This window comes from Dromaius novaehollandiae, unplaced genomic scaffold (genome assembly GCF_036370855.1).
Source record: "Dromaius novaehollandiae isolate bDroNov1 unplaced genomic scaffold, bDroNov1.hap1 HAP1_SCAFFOLD_90, whole genome shotgun sequence".
NCBI lineage: Eukaryota > Metazoa > Chordata > Aves > Casuariiformes > Dromaiidae > Dromaius > Dromaius novaehollandiae.
Window position 1 is genome coordinate 169,859 of NW_026991392.1, and position 9,885 is coordinate 179,743.

Sequence of the window (9,885 nt, forward strand, 5' to 3'; positions counted from 1 at the left end):
CTGTAACCGTCTTTGAGACTTTTAGCTTTGATCGCGCAGGGGCCATCCAGTCTGTTCAATTCCCTCTAAAGTAGTCACGTCAGGGAAATGAAGAGACAGCGGAGTATCATCTGTCCAAGTGGCGCAGTGGGTGCTGATCTTAATGAGCGGGGGCAGGGGGGCGGTTGCTGTGCAAGAGTTACAAGCAGTGGCTCTTCTTGTGCGCGTCTGAATTGACTGAGGGGCAGAGCACGGTTGCGCCAAAAACATGGACGCAGGAGGTTTCCGAGAGGTTGATCTCTAGCGGCTACTTAGTCTGACTTCCCTTTCGCGGCAAGCCCGACTGTCTTCATAGCTCCCAGAACAGGGGTTGGGGGAAGCGGTACTTGTGGCTTGCGTATTCTCATTTACCTTGCTTGAGTGTGTATATTGGATCCGCTTTTGTGCTTATAAACAACTTTGGATTCATATGATTTTCTGCAGAGCTTTGATCTTTTTCTTTTTTTCTTTTTCTTCTCGGTTTGTTTCTTTTTTTTTTTTTTTTGCTTTGCTCCCTCCCTGATGGATTTTACTATGCCTCCGTCAACGAGCGCTGGCTGGCAAAGTTGCTGTGTCCCAGCGGAGACTCTTAGGCGAGACGGAGGAGTTCAGATCCGCAGCCTGCCAGAAGAACGTCGCCCGGGAGGGGTCACTAGCCTCGAGCTATAGGCGCTGGTGCGTGTGGCTCGTTGTGTCAGACGCGAAGGGGTTTTCTTTGGCTGCGGAAATTTTAGCTTGCCTTTACACCCTGTAGCGGTAGTATTTTTGTTTTGATAAACTGTGTTAATTGTAGGCGTTCAGGACCTCGGGGAACAACCGTGTGCTGCCGTGAAGAACTACAGGCTACCACCGCTCTCGGACCTTTGTAAGTTATCATGCGTCGACAGCTTCCAGGAGAATTCAAACGCCAGCGAAAAGGTTCTCCGCCCGGTCCCGACAAGGAGGCTTCGGCCACAGGAAGATCGGCAGCGTCCTTACCGGACTCGCGGGTAATAAGCCACGATGCGTGGACCGACAAAGGAGGGGGGAATAGCGACTGGTAGCCCAGAGTCTTCGGTAAGACAGAGTCTTGCTGTTGCTAGCTGGGCCACGAGGTCTGTGCGAAGCCTCGCCTGTCTGTTTGGAGCTCTGTTTTGGTCTGTTTACCTGGAATGACCAGTGAGGCCTAAAATAAGAATTTTTGTGGCTAGATGGGTAAGCCGTGACCGCACCCGTCTTTGCCTTGCTTCGCTGCCTAGCAGCAACTTGGGACGCCAGAGTAAAAACTGCCGCAGTGCTTAAGGGAGGCTCTGCATTTGCCCAGGTTAGGGAGCCATCGTTAAAGCTTTGGGGGAAGAAAGCTCTAAAAGGAGAATCTCCCAGTGACCTTGGTGGCTTGATTCACTTGCAGGATGCTGTTCTGAGGGCCAGCAACTCGAAGGGATGCAGCTCAGCCCGTTTTGTTGACTTCGGTGATGCTGTTTTGAGGAAGCATGTAAGTACAGAAGGGGTCTGGGAGGGTTTTCAAACAAGATGGGAAAGAGCAAGGAAGATTTGAGAGCGTGGAAAAACTAGGTGCCGCGGGTACTGAAGTTGTTACGGGCTGAGGGCGTTTGGCGTTGAGCATCTGAGAGGGGCTAATGCACGAGGAACGGTAAAATGCTGTGACTGAACGCGAGGTTCCTCCCCGGCCTGGGCCCGTGTGTGCACCCTCACTCCTACAGACACCCCGGAGCCGTAGGGAAACAGGTGAGCAGGCCCACGAGCGGACTTTGGGCGCAGCGGTGCGCAGAGAGTGCTGCGGGCTCGGCCGGTGGGGTGGAGTCAGAGCATGGCGAGGGCTGTTCCGGGCTGTCGGGATTCATCCGGTTCCGTTCCCTGCCCCTCTGTCCAGCGCTCCATCCTTCTCTTTCTTTCCCCGTGGCTCTGTGCGGTGCCCCATCCCTTTGTTTAGCTACTCGTTCCTCTGCCCAGCTCCCCCATCCCTCTTGTACTCTTTCCATCTCTGTGACAATAACTGCGTCCCTCTAACTGGCTCTTTATCGCTCTATCCAGCTCTTCATCGTCCTCTTCCTCTCCCTATCCCAGTACCTGCCCGCTGTCCTTCCGTGCGGCTCCCCATCCGTCTGCCGCTCTCGTCTGCCTTTCTGCCTGTACTTCTCTTTGCCTTCCCAGCCCTCTGTCCACCCCTCCAGCCATCTCTCTCTATTTCCATCCCTCTGCTCGGCTCCTCATCCATCTATTTGCCTCCCTATCCCTCTTTTCCCCTGTTTTGTCCCATCTCTCTGTCTGAATTGCCCTCCCTCTTTTTCTCTCTCCACCTTTCTGGCCAGCTTGTCGTCGTTCTCGTCCTCTTCCCATCGCTCCTACTGGCTCCCTGTCCCTCTCTTCCCGTCCCCGTTCCTCTCTCCGGTTCTCCCCCCTTCTCTTTTGCTCCCTCGCCGTTCCTCTGGCCGCCTCGCCTTCCCCATTTTTCTCTCTTCTGGTCCCTGGTCCTCTGTGCAGCCCTCCCTCCATCTGTGTGGCCCTCTGTCCCTCTCTTTCTCTTCCTTTGTCCAGCGCCCAGACCCTGGGGCCGGCTCTCTGTCCCTCTCTTTCTTTTTCCCTCCATCCATCTGCCAAGCTCTCTGTCCCTCTTTTCTTTTGTTCTCCCCCCGTCCCCGTGTCCAGGTGGAGGTCTGTCGTTCCTTTGCGTTTTGTCTGGTGCGGCGGGTGGTGAGAGGCGGTCGGCGCTCGGCAGAGATGGTGATAGGCACCGCCCGGAGGGTGCCGTCGGTCGGTCTGGCTCGGGTCACATCGGACGCCTCTGCGGGGACTCTGCCCGCGGAGATGCGGGGCTGTGGGTGTGCAGCGGGGGAGCGCTAGCGGGCTAGAGATGCCGTGGGGTACGCGGCAGGCAGCGAAGAGGCTCCTGGGGAAGGTGTCACGGAGGCAGAGAGCAGCAGAGGCTCTGAGACCTTGGGCGTTAGGACAGGCGCTCGCGGTAGGGCGGTCTGGAGCTGCTGCTGCTGTCTGTCCTACTCGTCAGCGCGGTCTGCAGTTACGGCCTCTTGTCTGCCTGCGCGCAGCCAGGGCTGTCACGTGGTGCAGCTTGAGTTGCGATTGCGATGCTGGCATCGAGCCCACTTTTCTGTCAGGTCTGCCTTTATGCAAAGTGGTGTCTTCCCTATGTCTACAGCTCAACCCATGTTGTTGATTTAGTGCTTCCTGAGGGGATATGCTGTGCTGTCAACACCCACACCCACCCCACCCCTGCCATCGCTTCCTGATGAATGCAATCATTTACATAGCTTCTGGCTTGTTTCTTTCCTTGGAACTCCTTTCTCTTTGCTGTTCTGGTCCCTCCAAACAATTTCTGTTTCTAGCATTATTAGTGTTGGGCCCTAAACCTTCTAGACCTTCCTTCTTTGAAGTCCAGAGGTTCCAGTATTGTTTGTACTTTGAGAGTAAAGGTCCTTCACAACTCATGTCTTAAGTATGTAACTGTCTTACCTGGGATTTTTGTTTTTGCAAGTTACTGTTTCTTTCAGGAGCCAGCTACAACAGTAACTTTGCTATAGCAGAGAAATGGGGTTACATGTGTATGAGCAACAGCACCGTAGTACACAGCAAAGCCATAATCTACAGTACTGGCAGCACAAGTCAGTTTCCCATCAGCTCCATCTCTCCAGGGTTTGGAGGTTTTGGAGGCCTTAGTTTTTATCCTGCCTTGGCTGGATGGTGCTTTCTGAGAGTGTCCATCAGAGGCAGAGTTTCCCTGCGGAGGACCATCTAGCAAAGGCTGGAGGCGGCCGGGTGCCTGAGCGAGCCTGCCTGTCCATGAGAGCTGCTGTGACAACTTTGTGATGAAATGGAGCCAGAGAGGGTGACTGAAGCAGCATGGAGGGTCAGTCATAACTGTGGGAACAATTACGGGCCTTGGACTAGGGAGTAGTTCTAGGAGGGCCGTGCAGTTGCCCAGCCTCTAACTAACTGCTCTGGCCTCTTTGCAGGTGCCGAAGCCCAGTCGGGCAGTCGAAGGAGCCTTGTCACAGCTGGGAGCTCTGCGGAGATGCGCGGCTGGCCATGGAGAGTGAGCTCTGACTTGCAGCGTGGACACAGCTAAGTCCTGGGCTGCATCATATGTGAGCAGTGCTGGGAGGTGCGAGGTGATTGTTCCCTAGGTGGTCACTGGTGTCACTGGCTGTGGATGTTTGCCCATGGAGCTGAGAGGACCAAAAATATTAATTGTCTGACCCGGAGATGAATTAGTGCTTGCAGTGCTTCAGGTAGGTTCAGTGCAAGTGCAGCTTAGTGCAGTCCTGTGGAGTGATTCTTGCACATGCTCACATTTGAATGGTGGCTAAAACCAAGCCTCTAAACAGCAGCTGTAACGTGATTCTGGTGCATGTCTTCCCGTTCTGCTGTGCTTCTAGAGGAAGGGAAAACTTCTTAAGCTGTGGGCAAAACTCCTTGCCTTCTCTTTACTGTTTTCATGCATATGGGTGCTTTGGTGTTTGTTGCTTAAAGCTGAGGGTTTGGAATTTTTCACTTAAGGTTTATTGTTTAGTTTGTTGTTGAGGGTCTCTCACTCCGGAGTTACAGTTTATTCCTTTCTTTTGTGGGGCTCAGTCTTTATCAGTCAGGGTTTACAGTTTGCTCGTTTAGTGATCAGGGCGCAGAATTTAAAATCCAACCTTAGCCATAAATTTTAAAGTCTCGGCAACTATTAGGGTTCCAAGACTTGCAGTTAGCGTTCAGGGCTTATGACTTACTGATAAAGGAAAAGGGCTAAATCCTTAGATAATAAACTGTAAGCCCTGAAGCCTAAGCAGCAGGCTGCAAACCCTTCTTTGGGCTTTGTAACCCTCCCCTGTACCCAGCGTTCAGCTCTGCACACTGACCTGAGTTCTGGATTTGATATGGCACAGGCCCATCACACGGAGACTGGCAATGTGACGGGTGAGCTGAGAGCTGTGGAAGTGTCTTGCAGGGCTCTAGCCTGGGGTAGGGCAGAAGTGCAGACAGGCAAGATCAGGCATTTTCCTCTCATCTCTGAGATGAATCCTATGCCTGAAGGAAAAAGCAGAGGAGTAGGCTGTCAGCTACTCGGACACCTGCCACATCAAGGGCAGCAGCAGGAGATGACCCTTCCCTGATGGATGGATGGATGCTGGTGTGGTGATGACTCTTCAGGCATCACAGGTAAGGGGAAGCATGCTGACACTGAGCTCCATGGCAGACTTGCTTCCAGCTATTGTTTCTGCGCAGTAAAGCAATGAACAGTTGCTTTATTCTTTGTACTCATCTCTGTGGTTCCTGCTGTTGGTTTGCCTGAAGATGATGCCCAGGGGAGGAGGTTACACATTGTGTCCGGGGCTGGGAGCTGGTCCCCGAGTCCCTTGTACTTTGGAGTGCCTGCGCTTCCCAGGGAACCCAGTGCTGTTGACAGAGCTGTGGGGAATTTCCCTTGCATTGCCTGGGCTCTTGGGGGTGTTTCCCATCATTGTGGGGGCAGCCAGGGCCCCTGCAGGGCTATGTGAGGTCCCCAGACTGCTTCTGGATTTGCTTTCAGCACTCCCCAGTGTCCCTTGTGGGTCTGGTGCCAGGGCCTGTGTGCCTGGAGTGGGGAGATAGAGTTTCCATGGGGATGGGGGGAGCCTGCAGGCACCATCCTGTCAGCTGCACTGAGCCCTGTGACATGCCAGATCAAAAGGCGTGTGCGGCTAAGAATTAGGCCAAGGTGTCTCAACTGCTTGCTATAGGACAACTGGGGGGTGAATCGGCAACAGGACAGGAAAGTACCTGTGGATGAGAAACAGCTGCTTTAGAGATCTAAGACGCAGGGGCAACTGAGAGGAGTGAAAGGAGCAGGGGAAAATGGTGATGAGGAAGGTGTGCTGTTAGAGGCAGTACAGTGCAGAAGAGAGGGAAAACTTGCTCCTATGATGAAATAAAAACTGACCTTAAGAGAGATTTGCTTTTTGCTCTTCAGGTTATGAGTATGCGTGACTTCCTGAGAACTGTTCTGAGCATGCAGTGTTGCAGGTCACGACTGCCTGGGCAGCGATCCTCAACTTGTCTGCCGAGACTACACAACAGCTCACAGCTGCCTGTGCAATGAAAGCAAAGGCCAACTTCTCAGAGGGAAGAAGCAGGCTCCACACAGGAAGATTATGGCAGGTGAGCTAATGCCCCAGAACCTTCAGTTTTCCTCCACGTCCCCCCCAGGACTCACCCGTTTGCTCCCTAGTTCCCTCAGGACCAATCCATTTGCTTTTAGGTATGCTCCAAGGCACTCCATTTGTTCTCTTGTCCCTTCAAAATTCTTTGCTTCTTTCTAGTTCCTGCAAGGTTATTCTGACATTTGGTGTCTGTAGGCCCTCTGGTAGCATCAAGACTCCTATGTTTGTCCTCTTGTCCTATTAAGTCCCCTCTCTTTTCCCTCTAGTCTCCTCAAAACCTCTCCGTTTGCCATTGGTGCGTCTCGGGACCTTTGCTTTTCCCTCTAGTCCTCTCAGGATGCCTCTCTTTGCCCTCTGAGCCCCTTAGGGTCCATCTCCTAGCCCTTTAGCCCCATCAGAACCCCTCTGAGTGCCACACGCTGCCCTCAGGATGCCTTGGTTTGCCTTGGGGGTACCCCAGAACCTTATGCATTCATTGCACCCTTTCAGTATGCCCTACGGCCCTTCTTTTCCATTGGCTGCACTGTAGAGTGCTCTCTCTGCCCTATCCCTATGACCATTCCATGTGCCCTCTATCCCATCAGATCCCCTTTCCTTCTGCTCCCCTTTCCTTCCAGTCCCCTTAAGACTCCTCTATCTTCCTTGGTTGTGCCTCACATACCTCTATGCGTCCCCTAGTCTGCTCAAAATCCATCCCCTCCTGTCCCCTCAGAGCACCTCCTGAGGTCTTCCTTGTTAGCCAGTTCTCCTATTTTGGCTGTTTAGGCCCCTTAGGACCCCTCTGCTCTGCTGAGAATGCCTCCTGGGGTGCTGGTATGGCCCCAGAGCTGTTCTCTGGACCCCAGGCCTCCTAGAGAACAGCTGGTCTCCTCAGAAACCATTCATATTTCGTCCTGGTTCCCCACAGTTGGGTTTTTGGCCACCTAGTTCCCTTAAAACTCCTCACCTGCTCAGAACACCCCTACTGGGGTGCTTGCTGTGACCTGGAGCTGTCTTAGGGCCCCCCAGGCCCCTTAGACACCCTCTAGTCTCCTCGCAACACCTCCAGATTTCTCCCTTCTTCCCCAGAGGCATTTCTTGACAGTGTAGACACCTTAGCACCCCTCCAGTGCGCTCTGGAGCCCTCTTTTCCACAGAATGCCCCCCCCCCCAGCTCTCTTCTGCCCCCCCAGGCCCCTTAGACACCCTCTAGTCTCCTCGCAACCCCTCCAGATTTCTCCCTTCTTCCCCAGAGGCATTTCTGGACCATGTAGACACCTTAGAACCCCTCTAGTGCACTCTGGAGCCCTCTTTTCCACAGAGTGCCCCCCCCAGCTTTCTTCTGGCCCCTAGATGCCTTAGACACCCTCTCGTCTCCTGGCAACCCCTCCAGATTCCTCCCTTCTTCCCCAGAGGCATTTCTTGACAGTGTAGACGCCTTAGCACCCCTCTAGTGCACTCTGGACCCCTCTTTTCCACAGAATGGGGCCCCCCAGCTTTCTTCTCTCCACTGAGGCCCGTTTAGACACCCTGTAGTCTTCTCGCAACCCCTCCAGATTTCTCCCTTCTTCCCCAGAGGCATTTCTGGACCCTGTAGATGCCTTAGCACCCCTCTAGTGCGCTCTGGACCCCTCTTTTCCACAGAATTGGGCCCCCCCAGCTCTCTTGTGGCCCCCCAGGCTCCTTAGACACCCTCTAGTCTCCTCGCAACCTCTCCAGAATTCTCTCTTCTTCCCCAGAGGCATTTCTTGACTATGTAGACACCTTAGGGGTCCAGAGTGCAGTAGAGGGGTGCCAAGGTGTCTACATGGTGAAGAAATGCCTCTGGGGAAGAAGGGAGCAATCTGGAGGGGTTGCGAGAAGACTAGAGGGTGTCTAAGGGGTCTGGGGAGCCAGAAGCGAGCTGGGGGGCCCCATTCTGTGGCAAAGAGAGGTCCAGAGCACAGTGGAAGGGTGCTCTTTTCCACAGAATTGGCCCCCCCCAGCTCTCTTCTCATCCCCCAGACTGCTTAGACATCCTCTAGTCTCCTGGCAACCCCTCCAGATTTCTCCCTTCTTCCCCAGAGGCATTTCTTGGCAGTGTAGATGCCTTAGCACCCCTCTACTGCGCTCTGGACCCGTAAGGTGTTGACATCGTCAAGAAATGCCTCTACATAAGAAGGGAGAAATCTGGGGGGGTTCCGAGGAGACTACAGCGTGTCTATGGGGTCTGGGGACCAAAAGACAGCCGGGGGGCCCCATTCTGTAGAAAAGAGGGGTCCAGAGCGCAGTAGAAGGGTCCTCTTTTCCAGAGAATGCGGCCCGCCAGCTCTCTCCTGCCCCCCTAGGCTCCTTAGACACCCTCTAGTCTGCTCGCAACCCCTCCAGATTTCTCCCTTCTTCCCCAGAGGCATTTCTTGACCGTGTGGACACCTTAGCACCCCTCTAGTGCGCTCTGGACCCCTCTTTTCCACAGAATGGGCTCCATCAGGTCTCTGTGGGCCCCCGAGACCCCTTAGACACCCTCTAGTCTCCTCGCAACCCTTCCAGATTGCTTCCTTCTTCCCCAGAGGCATTTCTTGACCATATAGATGCTTTAGCACCCCTCTTGTGTGCTCTGGACCCCTCTTTTACACAGAATGGCCCCCCCCCCAGCTCTCTTCTGGCCCCCCAGGCCCCTTAGACACCCTCTAGTCTCCTTGCAACCCCTCCAGATTTCTCCCTTCTTCCCCAGAGCCATTTCTTGACAGTGTAGACGCCTTAGAAACCCTCTAGTGCGCTCTGGACCCCTCTTTTCAACAGAATTGCGCCCCCAGCTCTCTTCTGGCCCCCAGACCGCTTAGAAACCCTCTGTAGTCTGCTCGCAACCCCTCCAGTTTTCTCCCTTCTTCCCCAGAGGCATTTCTTGACAGTGTAGAGGCCTTAGCACCCCACTAGTGCGCTCTGGACCCCTCTTTTCCACAGAGTGGGGCCCGCCAGCCCTCCTGTGGCAGCCCAGGCACCTTAGACGCCCTCTAGTCTCCTCGCAACCCCTCCAGATTTCTCCCTTCTTCCCCAGAGGCATTTCTGGACAGTGTAGACGCCTTAGCACCCCTCTATTGTGCTCTGGAGCCCTCTTTTCCACAGAATGCGCCCCCCCGGGCTCTCTTCGAGCACCCCAGGCCCGTTTAGACACCCTCTGTAGTCTCCTCGCAACCCCTCCAGATTTCTCCCTTCTTCCCCAGAGGCATTTCTGGACAATGTAGATGCCTTAGCACCCCTCTAGTGCGCTCTGGACCCCTCTTTTCCACAGAATTGGGCCCCCCAGCTCTCTTCTGGCCCCCGAGACCCCTTAGACACCCTCTCGTCTCCTGGCAACCCCTCCAGATTTCTCCCTTCTTCCCCAGAGGCATTTCTTGACAGTGTAGACCCGTTGTCACCCTTCTAATGCACTCTGGAGCCCTCTTTTCCACAGAATGGGGCCGCCCAGCTCTCTTCTGGCCCCCCAGACCCCTTAGACAGCCTCTAGTCTCCTCGCAACCCCTCCAGATTTCTCCCTTCTTCCCCAGAGGCATTTCTGGACAGTGTAGACGCCATAGAACCCCTCTAGTGCGCTCTGGACCCCTCTTTTCCACAGAATGCGCCCCCCCAGCTCTCTTGTGGCCCCCCAGACCCCTTAGACACCCTCTAGTCTCCTGGCAACCCCTCCAGATTTCTCCCTTCTTCCCCAGAGGCATTTCTGGACAGTGTAGACGCCTTAGCACCTCTCTATTGTGCTCTGGACCCC

The 9,885-nt window shown here is 54.4% G+C and overlaps 1 long non-coding RNA gene across 3 annotated transcripts; it reads left to right on the plus strand.

Moving 5' to 3' along the window:
* The first annotated feature begins 961 nt into the window (after positions 1–961).
* On the plus strand, positions 962–5,245 carry LOC135326131 (uncharacterized). Of its 3 annotated transcripts, none has more exons than XR_010386769.1 (3): positions 962–1,007; positions 1,409–1,492; positions 3,990–4,266. It is a non-coding gene; the product is annotated as an uncharacterized LOC135326131 (long non-coding RNA). The 3 variants fall into 3 exon arrangements; XR_010386768.1 differs by lacking the exon at positions 962–1,007 and adding an exon at positions 5,056–5,245 and having other exon boundaries at positions 1,319–1,492; positions 3,990–4,265; XR_010386767.1 differs by lacking the exon at positions 962–1,007 and having other exon boundaries at positions 1,215–1,492.
* Positions 5,246–9,885: the final 4,640 nt, after the last annotated feature.